At 36.3% G+C, this 12,638-nt stretch overlaps 1 protein-coding gene across 7 annotated transcripts in view; it reads right to left on the bottom strand.

Moving 5' to 3' along the window:
- Positions 1 to 12,638, bottom strand: part of LOC105222168 (protein madd-4) — a 315,454-nt gene that overhangs the window by 107,645 nt on the left and 195,171 nt on the right. For 5 of the 7 annotated variants that reach the window (XM_049456508.1, XM_049456511.1, XM_049456499.1 and 2 more), the window contains exons 1-2: positions 8,231 to 8,369; positions 6,622 to 7,100 (exon numbers count right to left, since the gene is read on the bottom strand). The gene's annotated coding sequence lies outside the window, so the exon portion shown is untranslated. Of the gene's footprint in view, positions 1 to 6,621; positions 7,101 to 8,230; positions 8,370 to 12,638 lie in introns of those variants that run through there. The other 2 variants (XM_049456494.1, XM_049456488.1) reach the window with 2 other exon arrangements.

Here is a 12,638-nt window from a genome sequence, read left to right on the forward strand (position 1 = left end):
AAGGTCTGTAAGCATATGTTTCTACTTCAATGCATCGCCTTATGCTTGATTAAATTTATTGTTTGTGCTACAAATACAAATGTGTGTGGTCAAACAGAAATCATAGATACCTGTATGTACAGAAATGGTATTATTATACATGGGTATAAACTTATTTCTGAGTAATCGTCTTTAAATGCTTCCTACACTGCAACTGCTTCACGCACTCCACTATTAACAAGTTAAATCATCAATGCATACTTGTGGGTGTAAGTCTTCAAGTAGGTTAAAGCTTAAACTAAATAGTGATGAAAATACGAAAATAGGTAAAGAAAAATATAACAATGTGCTAACAACCAAAATGTCGTGAATTTAATTAGCCGACAAAGATAGCAACCAAATGCGTCTAAAGTTTTACAACACTTCGTCTTGTAGACACGCTCAAATTTGCGTTGAAATAGAAAATCACGTACTGAAAGTGCAATAAATATGCACTCGCATAAACATACATATTTGAACGAAGATAACCAGCTTGAAAATGGCAACGTGAAAAAAACAACGACAAATACAAGAAAAACGATTCTTGCTAGACGTCTGCAAGTGGCAGGAACACCGACATAGCAACAACATTAGCACCAACAAGAAAAAGTGGCAGCAGTGAGAAGAAAGTGAAAATTAAAACAGGTAAAAGTTAGCAGCTATGACCCAGTTTGATTTCGCACGAGTGGCTTGTAAGGAAACACACATGTCTTCCAAACAAACATACTTCTCTATAATCGGAGAAAAGCTTAAACTTGTATGGTTTTCTGTGTAAAAATAGCGTCTGCATGTGTGCTAGAGTGAATCTGCAGAAACTTTATCCTTGAGCTTGAAATAAATCTTCGAAAGAATTCGCAGGTTGCTGGCATGCTATAGTGATATGGAAAAAGAAGGATTGCGCAGGGCTGCCACAGCAGCAAAAATTACTTTTATAACGAGAGTTTCAGAAAAAACAACAAATTAAGGTGCAAAGCAAACAGCAGAGGGCCTTTTGCAAAAATCATATTTTTAAAAAACAAATTTAGACACACTGCCCTGTTTTGCTGGTGTACATTTCCTAGAAGTTTCTGCTGAAGAAGAAGCATAGGTTTTAGGGATATGGAGGTTTTCCATACTTTATATGATTAATATATGTAGTATATGTATGTATGTAAATATATGATATATTCTCGCTTTGCATGTAAATCAGAAAATCATATTTCTTTCTACAAAACATTGAATGCTTTTGGAACCACATTCCCAAATTGCACTAATGAGAATTTTGTTGAAATTGTGCTCTTTTACAAGTATACAATAAATTTGGAAAGCCCTTTAAGAGGTTACATGGGTTTACGGGTTTCAAAAAATCAATTTTTTTATCGTCTTATTAAATTCTACAATACCTCTGGAATATTGTCGTAAATTTCAAGTTGATCCGAGTAATAGTTTCGGAGAAGCTGAACTGAAGCCAATATGTGACTATAAACGTCTTGTTTTTTCTGATTTTGCCTTGGAAAAATTAAAAACGATAAAAAATTGAAAACGATTTTTTTTAAGAAAATCATCGTTTCCGATGAGGCTCACTTTCATCTCGGTGGTGCAGTAAATAAACAAAACTGTCAATTTTAGTGCGAAGAAAATCAACAAGTTATTCATGAACAATCATTACATTCACCTAAATAAACAGTTTGATGTGGTATTTGTTTTGATGTACCTTTCTCGAATTGACTGTTACTGTCAAAGGAGAGCGGCAAAGGTCAATTATAGCCAATTTTTTATGTCCGCAATCGGAAGAACCTGATCTTGACTTCATCTAATTCCAACAAGCTGAGGCTATGTGGCACACAGCGCGTGCAATAACCGAATTATTGCGAGAAAAGTTTGGAGTTTCGATTATTTCAAAAAATTGTGACATTGAATGGCCTCCAAGAAGTTGAGATTTAACACTAATAGATTACTTCTTGTGGCGTTATATGAAGTCATTGATCTTTAGCCAGAAACTGGACCCTCTTCAAGCTTTAGAATTCAATGGAAGTCTATATTGAAGGTGTCATTCTTGACGTACGACTTGATTTAATGAAAAATGTAGTCAAAAATTGGGTTCATCGAATTCATTCTTGCAAAAGAAGTCGTGGTGGCCATTTGAATGATGCTAAATTCAGAGCTAATTGTGTCGATTGTGCTTCACATTAAATAAAAAAACATTTGAATGTCTTTAACAATTAGTCTTTTTTGAGAAATAATTTCACTATTATTGGGGAGTAGTTACAGGGACTTTATAAAGTGATATTCACAAAATACAATGTATAACTGATACAACAGAACAGCAGTTTCATAAGTTCTCTTCTGGTACTTTTCAGTTACCCAACAAAATGTTATTATCCGAAACTCAGATTTAATGAATACCAAAACATTCAGAGAGATTCTCTATTTTCTAATTTTTTAAACCAGAATCATACTGCCAATGAATGTTTTTATTAATTCAAGATTAACTGCAATCCTGGATATATAAGTTTTTTGAGTATTCCCAAGAATACAAAGCGCAGCAGAACCCCTAGTATTTTTCAAATAGTCTGACAGTTTATTTTCTAGAATAAATGAATTTTAGAACCAACAGGATCTCAGATATATCACTGATTTTAACTCGCATGCCCCCTTTTACCCTTTCAAAACATGTGTTTTAAAAGTAAAAAACCTAAAATGGGAAAGAACATAACATCACTTTTGATAAATTTACAGACACAGGGAAAGCGAAATAATAGAAACCATTCATAATTGAAACAAAATTTAGAGTTTTGGTTATAAGATGGTTATATATTGGTTATGTCTGATGGCAGAAGATTAATACTTTACTGGTCTGGATATACTTATCATATTACATCTGCAGTAATTGATTTCGAAACTAAAAACTCACAGTCCTTACCTTATACTCGTATTGGACTTTTGCTGCCTCTTTTAGACATTTCGATGATTTCCGCCTGTTAATTTTCGGAATTTTTCAATTAATGAAATGTTGTCATATAAGGCAGAAATGGATTTTAAATATAAAGGCCTTTAGGGCGGTTAAAGTGTATTAGAGAAACTAATTGAAACTATAAAACATAATTCATATTGGAATGAATAAGGCTGATATCTACAGATGAACTGAAATATTGTTTAAAACTATAGAACTTAAAATGTATTCAGCTAAAGGTATATGACCTCTCGATAAACTTCAATAATTCGTACTAATAAAGAGCTATTATACGCAATTAGAATCTAAGGATCTTCAATAAAACTAAAAACTATGAAAGCATATAAATATAAAATGGCGTGTCACTAAAAGCGTCTTAAAAATTATTCAGTTGAATAATTTCTTTTTCCGCTTCCCCTTAATTACACTCTAATCCAGCTCATTGGTTTCCATTTGGATCAACAGAAACTTTCGCGTTTCCATCAACGTAAAATTCCATTTGCTCCTCACCAAATTGGAAAATCTGTTGAAATACAACTTTGGCTAATAGTTGCGCCACCTCAGTGGCAAGCAAACTTTGAAGTGCAACAGCAAACTGCGGCGAGTTTCGCCGATTTTAATTCGTTTTGCCGTAGCCAAAACTTTACGACAACTTTGAGAATCTAAACAAATAAAATAAAAGAAGCTACGAAAGGCAAATCAGTGGCAGACGGTAAATAAAAATAAGAACAATAAAAGCGAAAAGGAATACTTGGTTGAAGTAGAATGAAAAGAAAAGAACGCGTTAAACCGCGTGCATGTTGGGGCGCTTGGGGACCACGAGACAGTTCTTTGCTAAGTAGCGCTGAAGAGTGTGGAAATATGTACTTGCTGCAAGGAACTTAGGACCCGTTTTACTAGTAACAACAACAATTCGCTGAAATACAACAATGTTATCCCACCACCCTAGTGTTATAAGAGTAGTTATGAACTAGTTGTAAATAATACTCCTTTTCGACTGTGACAATCTGTAAATGTATTTTTTATGGAGGAATAAAGGAGATTTGATGTTTAATAAATAAACAACAGAATTAAAAAAAACGCTTTTATAGTTTTTCAATGAAATTTTAATTTTTTTTTTGTAAGAGGTGTGCAAAATTTCAGATCGATATCTCAAGACCAGAAAAACTAGTTATAGGACTTCTGACGCTTTCTTTTGAGCATCACAAACATCATGGAAAACTTGGTATAACCTGTTCGAGGTATAACAAGCTCCTTCGATTTCCAGTTTGACTCCAGACAACTGAAAGTTGTTCATGAGGAATTTTTTCGTATCAGAAATACTGAAATGCTTTTATGAGAAGCTTTTTATATCAGAAACTCCGAAGCGCACGCAATTAATGAGAAAACGTTTGTCTACAGTTTTATGTTGAACTAAAAACCGTGTTATCAAACAGAGCACATCTAGTGCCGCTAGTCAGAAGAATGTTGCACTTCACCACAATTCCATTAGCGTTTTGAATATTTTTCGTTACGATGTCTGCATTGAAAATTACACGTTTGCCAAATCATAAACTTTTTCAATTAAATTTTCGTGTTGCACTTGTAGGTACGAGTATGTTGCAGGCGAGATTTGGTATTGTAGTTCTTGCAGACGAACGTATTTGCCAAATGTGTTTGGCACTAGCCATTTTTAACGGTAAGCTGCAGTAGGACAATCCATTCCAAACAGTCGTGAGTATTTTTGTATGTATTAAATGTTATTACAACCGGTTGTCGGTACCGGATTAGTCGGTCATAAAATTTTATGTTAGCCGTAAGGATGGGAAAGTGTTAACTTTGCCATTAAAGTAGATAAAGGAAGTGGTTGCAGTTTATTTTATCTCTCAGATCTCTAAGATGAATATAAGTTTCTAAATTTTCGTGATTACTCAGGCATAATACTTTCGCCGGGCAATTTTACAGACGGTCAGTACATTTTTATTTTCATTAACTGATAATAAAATTTATTTGCTAAACTTCAGCCATTGACAAACAAGTCTGGCATATACTTGGATCGGAACGGGGAGTTAATTCTTTTGTACATCAATTACCACTGTTATCAGTAAAATTTGTTGTAGGTTTGCTGAAAATGCTTAGGAGAAGCTCGAACAACTACATTTATGGGCGGAAAAGGTAACAAAGTTACAGAAAATAAGTTGTACTGACCATTTGTAAAGTAACCCGGTGAGAGTAGTATGCCAGAGAACTGAGAAAATTAAAAAAAAAATCATGCTCAAGGGATCATCTGAGATATCATTGTTGGCTGTAGCAGTGTTTAGTATAATTATTGCCACTAAATTTTAAAGATATCTTTGAAACTTTTTTTTCCATCTGGAATTATAAGAATTTGAAAATATTTTAGCACTTTATTATCGAAGAAGTCTATTTATTTATGTTTTTCTTGGAAAACTTTATTCACATATACATTGTATCCAGAAATTGCAAATAAAACGCAAAATATTTAATTATTCATCAATATTCATTAAAAATAGAACTTCTTATTGACCGTTTGTCTCTCTGGAACAAATTCATTATGCACCAAAAGACGAATATCGAAAAAACAATGAGCATAATCTTGATTTTTGAGCGGCTTTGGTGTATTTTTTTTTTGTTTGGTTTAGTTTTTTTCATTCATTTCGATGATTGTTGACTTGTTTGAGTGTCAAAGTCATAAGCCCATGTCTCATCGGCAGCTATAGTGCTCTTTGTGAATGTGAAATCAGAATTCGCAAGTCCAAAGAGGCCTGTTTGCGGTACTCGTTTTGAAAAAAAACATCTTTATCGGGACGAGTCGAGCAAGAACGCATTTTATACTCAAAATATCTATTAAAATCATGCTAACGGATTCGCGAAATATGTCGAGCTCTCTTGAAACCTGTCTAACACTTGCGCGACGATTTTCAAGAACCACATCTTTCACTTTTTTAATATTCTCATCAGTTGAAGAGGTCAGAGGTCGTTCAGAATGAGACATGTCTTTAACCACCTCCACCTCTCGACCATATTTGAAGACTTTGTACTTCTCGTTGGCTTTTTGATAGTTTTAGTAAAACTCTATCACCATAAGCCTTTTCCAAAATTCGCAATGATTCCGCGCACGAAATTTGCATAATAGAAATTTTGATGTAAATTCTTTGTTCGATATTTTTAAGCATTGTAAAAATCGCAACGCACTACTGAGGTGTACAGACTAAAGCAGCTGCTGTAAACAAACTGAGCGCTCATATTTGGCTTAGTTATTAAGGACAGTCCTACAAAACTTAGAAAAATACATTTTTTTTTTTAATACAATGTATGTATAATTTACCCGCGGAATTTAACTACAATTTCCGGGTGTTAATGTGTATACATATTTAAAACTTCTTTCCGATTTTGTGAAATTCTCAAGGTTTTAAAGGTATTTTTAACACTTTTTATCTAATAAGTCTCTTTATTTATGCTTTATGCTTTTCTTGAGAAACTTTGTTTTCATATATGTATATAATATATAAGAGTTGGTGCAAACCTGAACTCCAACTGACACATATTTGGATTGAAAATATTTTATTTTTGTATTTATTGATGGAGTACTGAAAGGCGCTGTAGAAGTATAAGTACATAATTTTTAGAAAATATAATATAAGGTTCTTTACACTTCTATTTAAACTTACATTCACAAGGATAGAAAATTATATATCCAAGATTAGTTGAAGATTATTTATCCAAGATTAATCCATGAAACAGTTTATGACACTTTCACAGGGAGCAAATAGTAACACGAGCTTTCCGTGACTTATACTTTGCAAATCTTCAAGTAAGATACACTCTGCTCTTGGTAGCCAACCGTAAACTTGTCGGGTAGAACTATTTTAGCAATATTTTACCACTATTTTTCCACTATTTTATTTTTTTATTTTTGTTTTGCACTAACATTTATTTTTTCTGCTTTTAAGTTTGCAAACACTTCCAGCTTTATTGCTGGAGAAGACTAGCTGTTTGAAACTTTTTCACACCTTTTACGGCTTTGTTTTAGAAGAGGGCGAAATAATACTTTTTTGTTAAAACCTTTTGAGGATTTCCACTTCTTTGCAGCAATTATTTTTGCTTCTCTCTTTATTGCACTTTTCGCAGCGACCGTTTGTGGTAAGCACTAGACAAAGAAGAAGATAAAAATGAGTAAGTAGAAGGGTAATATGGGAACTTTTTTGTTGTTTTGTATAATATCTGCACCGTTATTTTATCACATTGCAAAGTAAATGCTATAAATGCCGTACATTTGACTTATATTTGCATAAAGCTGAAATACACTTTCACTGCACTTCCTTTTCCGGCTTTCACTTCCGTTGCACACAGCAATGACATACACACGCACACAAGCTCAATCGACCGGCACATAACTTTAGACTTTGTGACGGCATTATTGCGGCGACGAAAGCTTTTGCTGTTTTTGCTGTTGTTGAATATTATTTAGCCTTGCAACGGATTTGCGAGACACTTGCAAAATACCTCAGTTGCACGCCGCATGGCTGCGTGTGTTTATGGCAACTGCAAACACCTAACGGAAAGCAAACGCAACAAAAATTACGAGCAAAACAAAATCAGAAACACACTAAACTGTTGGTGTTGCAGTGTGCGCTGTGTTAGGTAGAAATGAGCTTCGGGTGGCACGTAGAATTCCAACAATAAATAAATTTGTACGAATAAAGGATGTACCACAGCGGCAATGCGGCGCGACGCAAGGACACAAATGCGTCGAATGACTAGACACAGCGCGACACGAACACAGTGCACAGCATGGCCAGACGTAACAGCTTGAGACACCAAGTGGCACTCAGCGAGTGGGTAAAAAGCAGGTGGATGGGACTGACGCAAGCACGCGTCACGCAAGTTGTTTGAGTATGGGTGTGTGTGTGTGTGGTTGAGTGTGAAACGGCAAGTGAGTGGGGACAATGCAAAGAATGTGACAGTGTTGCAATTGCTTGGAGGTGTGTATGTGGGTCTGCAATTTTATTTATTTTTGTAGTAAATCAACCGAATAATTGCCGGCGCTTTATAAATTTTCTTATAATTTGCACTTTTAGACACAAAAACACTTAATACAGGATCAACCATTCACTTATCGGCAGCCAAGCTATCGTTGTTTTGCTAGCTGCCTCAAATTTTCAGCACTTGCTTCACTTCACTTTCGCTGAAAACACTTTCTTCAATTATTTTTTTTATATATTTTTTCATATAAATTCATATATATATATATATATATATATGAATTTAGACACACACCAATATTTCAAATCAGAACTGCTCTCCAATACTATAATATGCAATATTATAGGCAGCACACACAAACGCGAGATACCGAACTTTTCCCCAAAGCTAAACTATATTTAACAGCGGTCACTACGAAACTAACCGTCGTTTCGGCTCAAATGCCTGTGCTAAGCAAAGTCAAATGCTCTACGCACGTAATTGAGTGCAAACGGGTGAAAACTCACCAAAACACACGAAGCGAGCCGGTTTTACGAAGTGTTAACCACGAGTGGTGGTTTGAGTGTGATGCTATTGGAAAGGCAACAATGTTGCGGAAAAACATATGACTAGACACATGTTACAAATTTAGTGAGTTCATGTTGATATAGCAATAAGTTGCTGGCAACATGTTGCGACAATTTGAGTGAGCAATGGAAAAGTTGCAAAACAAAGGTATACATATACTAGAAAGTTGCTGTAGTAATCATTCACTGGCTTTAGTAAACGAGAAAGTAGAACCTTTTGGTACTTCTTACAGAAAGCTATGACTCGAGAGTAAAAAACTTCTTATAAAAGATAATAAAGGAACTTGATAAAATAAGTGGACACATAAATAGCACATTTTCAAGTTTATGTGCGATATTAGCAAATAAGGAAAAGCTTCTGCTGAAATTAGTGAAACAATACTTTTATCTCGAAAAATGGTATATAATGCTCTTTACACAACAAAAATTAACCCATCTTATGTCAACAAAAAGATACCAAGACCGCATAAAACCGATATTAGTGTTGACAAAACCATAGTTTTCGAATTCGATTCTTTGAGGTCAGCTGGAGAAATCATCATCTAAGTTAATGACGAATATGGTGTGAACGTGTTCTGAAAGCTTGTAGGAAGACGACTCAATGAAGCTCAAGTTTTTGGACGAATTAGCAAGAAGCAGCCACTCCTGTCAAAACGCCACATCAAAATTCAACTATCATTTGCAATGGCCCACAGAGACAGATCAGCACAATTTTGAAAGAACGTGCTTTGGAGCGACAAAGCCAAGATAAATAAGATGGGTCCAGATGGAAAAACATGTGTATATCGTCCAAAAGATGAAGCCCTTAACCCAAGGTACACCAAAGAAATCATTAAGCACGTTGGTGGAAGTATCATGGTCTGGGGCGCGTTTCCATGGCATGACGTTAGACCAATTGTTCGAAAAATGGTAAAATGTAGTTTTAGTATGTTAATATACTGAAAAATAAAATGTAGCCTTTGTATTTGAATCCATGCCCACAAACTGGACATGTTTGCAAGACAAGGATCCGAAGCACACCACAAAGTGTAGTAGTCAAGTATTGGCAATGAAAAAATTAGAATATTGGATTGGGCTGCACAAAGCCTGGATCGGAATCCAATAGGAAATTTATGGATGAAGTCAAGCTAAAAAAAGCAGGAAAAACATTCAAGGATTTTGACGATTTATGGGCTGGAAGTCAAACCCAAAGGAATCATGACAAAAATTAGTGGAAGGCATGCAGCAAGGATGTGAAAGCCTAATTTCTGTTTGTTAAGAGAATTATAACCAAAATTATATTCTAAAAAACTGTCTACATCAAAATAATTTTATACCGTCGTATGTTTTATAAATTCTCGTAATATTTTTGATGTTGATGTCTAATTATTGTGATGGCTCGTATCAAGATTATATAGGGTCAGATGAGATTATGTTACAAAAGTGTGTATTATAGATAACGTAGGCCAAAAGGTCACTCTTCAAAAACAATAATAATGAATTGATTTATTTCAATAAATGCAGCAGTCAAATTCAATAGCTTGTACCCATAGCTACTCAAAGCAAAATAAAGCGATTGCATTTCATTTATGTACACTTGTAGTGAATGCGAAAATAATCTCTTCATTTATATGCAATTAATGCACTAATTAATGACGCTAATATTGACGCGACAATGTAAATACATACATATATACAATTGGTAGATTACTAAATTTCTATATATACTATATACAACTTTTACTAATAAAATTAATTAATTTATTGCTTTATCAACACCATTGCTTGTCTATGCATTATTAATAGCTTTGAAACTTTTAATCTAGAATTGCATGCTTTGTATAATAATTCATGCACAATCCATTCCTGACGGTGGTATATTTATGTGTATACCTAAAACCACGACTTTCGACTTCCAAGTGACTTTATACCGCATACATCGCACAACATGTGAATTATCTCAATGAATATAAGAGAGCGTTTTTTTACCTATAACAGTGTATCTTTGTGCCTAAAATGGATAAAACTCCCAGAAAACTTAACCTAGCCCTCATATAAAAAACATATTGTATAACATCCGGTTGACTTTACCCCTTATGATTGGTAATGGTGTGTGAGGTACCTTAATGAATCTCAGGAAACATTTTATTAGTAGTATGTGGCATATTAATGGTATGTAGATTGGCAAAAATAGACAAGATCGGGTCGATACTACCCCCAAATTCCATATCCCACATATGTATATACAATAAAATAAGCTTTGATTTTCTAACAAACCTTTTGTCGAATATATCCGACAGTGTATGAGTTATTAGGAGGGTGGAGTCATGTGTAGAAGTTCACATGAGGAAAGTTCTCTGAACGTCATTCACTTGGGAGTAGCCAGAAACGATTCTTTTACATATGGCTCAAGCAGCTCATGACTTCCGGTCTTTGACCAAGTATCCTCTGGGTAGCCTAAGAACATCCGTTTGAAGGCGAGCTAAAGTGAGAAGGCGAAACATCCCCTGCATAGGGTTGTGCGCTGGGTTTGGGACCCGCCACGTAAAAAACACCCCCAATGAAAAACAACAAACAGCCTCGGATGAGAGACCCCCTTTTGATGACGACCGTGGCAAACGCACTCGTCAACAACTTGGTATAAGGGAACTGTGGGACGGCATTTCAAACTCCTTACGTACAGCTGCAACCGAAACCATTGGTTTTCGGAAAATGCAAAACAACAGCTGGTATGACGAGGAGTGCCGCTTCGCAGCGGAGGGAAAACAGACTGCCTACCTCGCAACATTACGATCGACCACACGCGCGGAATGGAATAGATAACGAGAGTTGAAGAGGGAAACGAGACGCATTTGCAGACAGAAGAAGAAAGAGGCCGAAATGCGTGAGTACGAACAACTTGATAAGCTGCCCGACAGGGGTAATGCTCGAAAATTCTACGAAAAAATACGGCGGCTTACAGAAGGTTTCAAGACCGGAGCACTCCTGTAGAACCCCCAAAGGTGATCTAGCCACCGATGCCCAGAGCGTACTTAGATTATGGAGGGATCACTTCTCCAGCATTCTGAATGGCAGTAAAGACATAATACCAGTAGAAGGTGAACCCGATTCCCGAATCAATGACGATGGAGCAGACGTTCAATTATCCGACCATGAAGAAATTCGAATAGCAGTTGCTCGCCTAAAGAACAACAAAGCGCCAGGGGCCGACGGATTGCCGGCCGAGCTATTCAAACACGGCGGCGAAGAACTGATAAGGAGCATGCATCAGCTTCTTTGCAAATTATGGTCGGATGAAAGCATGCCCAACGATTGGAATTTAAGTGTGCTATACCCAATCCATAAAAAAGGAGACCCCACAATCTGCGCCAACTACCGTGGGATAAGCCTCCTCAACATCGCGTACAAGGTTCTATCGAGCGTATTGTGTGAAAGATTAAAGCCCACCGTCAACAAACTGATTGGACCTTATCAGTGTGGCTTCAGACCTGGTAAATCAACAACCGACCAGATATTCACCATGCGCCAAATCTTGGAAAAGATCCGTGAAAGGAGAATCGACACTCACCACCTATTCGTCGATTTCAAAGCTGCTTTCGATAGCACGAAAAGGAGCTGCCTTTATGCCGCGATGTCTGAATTTGGTATCCCCGCAAAACTAATACGGCTGTGTAAACTGACGTTGAGCAACACGAAAAGCTCCGTCAGGATCGGGAAGGACCTCTCCGAGCCGTTCGATACCAAACGAGGTTTCAGACAAGGCGACTTCCTATCGTGCGAGTTTTTCAATCTGTTGCTGGAGAAAATTATTAGAGCTGCTGAACTGAATCGAGCAGGTACAATCTTTCATAAGAGTGTACAGCTGAAGCCGTATGCCGATGATATTGATATCATCGGCCTCAACACCCGCGCCGTTAGTTCTGCTTTCTCCAGACTGAACAAGGAAGCAACGCAAATGGGTCTGGCAGTGAACGAGGGCAAGACGAAATATCTCCTGTCATCAAACAAACAGTCGTCGCACTCGCGACTTGGCTCTCACGTCACTGTTGACAATCATAACTTTGAAGTTGTAGATAATTTCGTCTATATATGAACCAGCGTAAACACCACAACAATGTCAGCCTAGAAATCCAACGCAGGATTACTCTTGCCAACAG

This window comes from Bactrocera dorsalis, chromosome 1 (assembly GCF_023373825.1).
Source record: "Bactrocera dorsalis isolate Fly_Bdor chromosome 1, ASM2337382v1, whole genome shotgun sequence".
NCBI classification, from domain to species: Eukaryota; Metazoa; Arthropoda; class Insecta; order Diptera; family Tephritidae; genus Bactrocera; species Bactrocera dorsalis.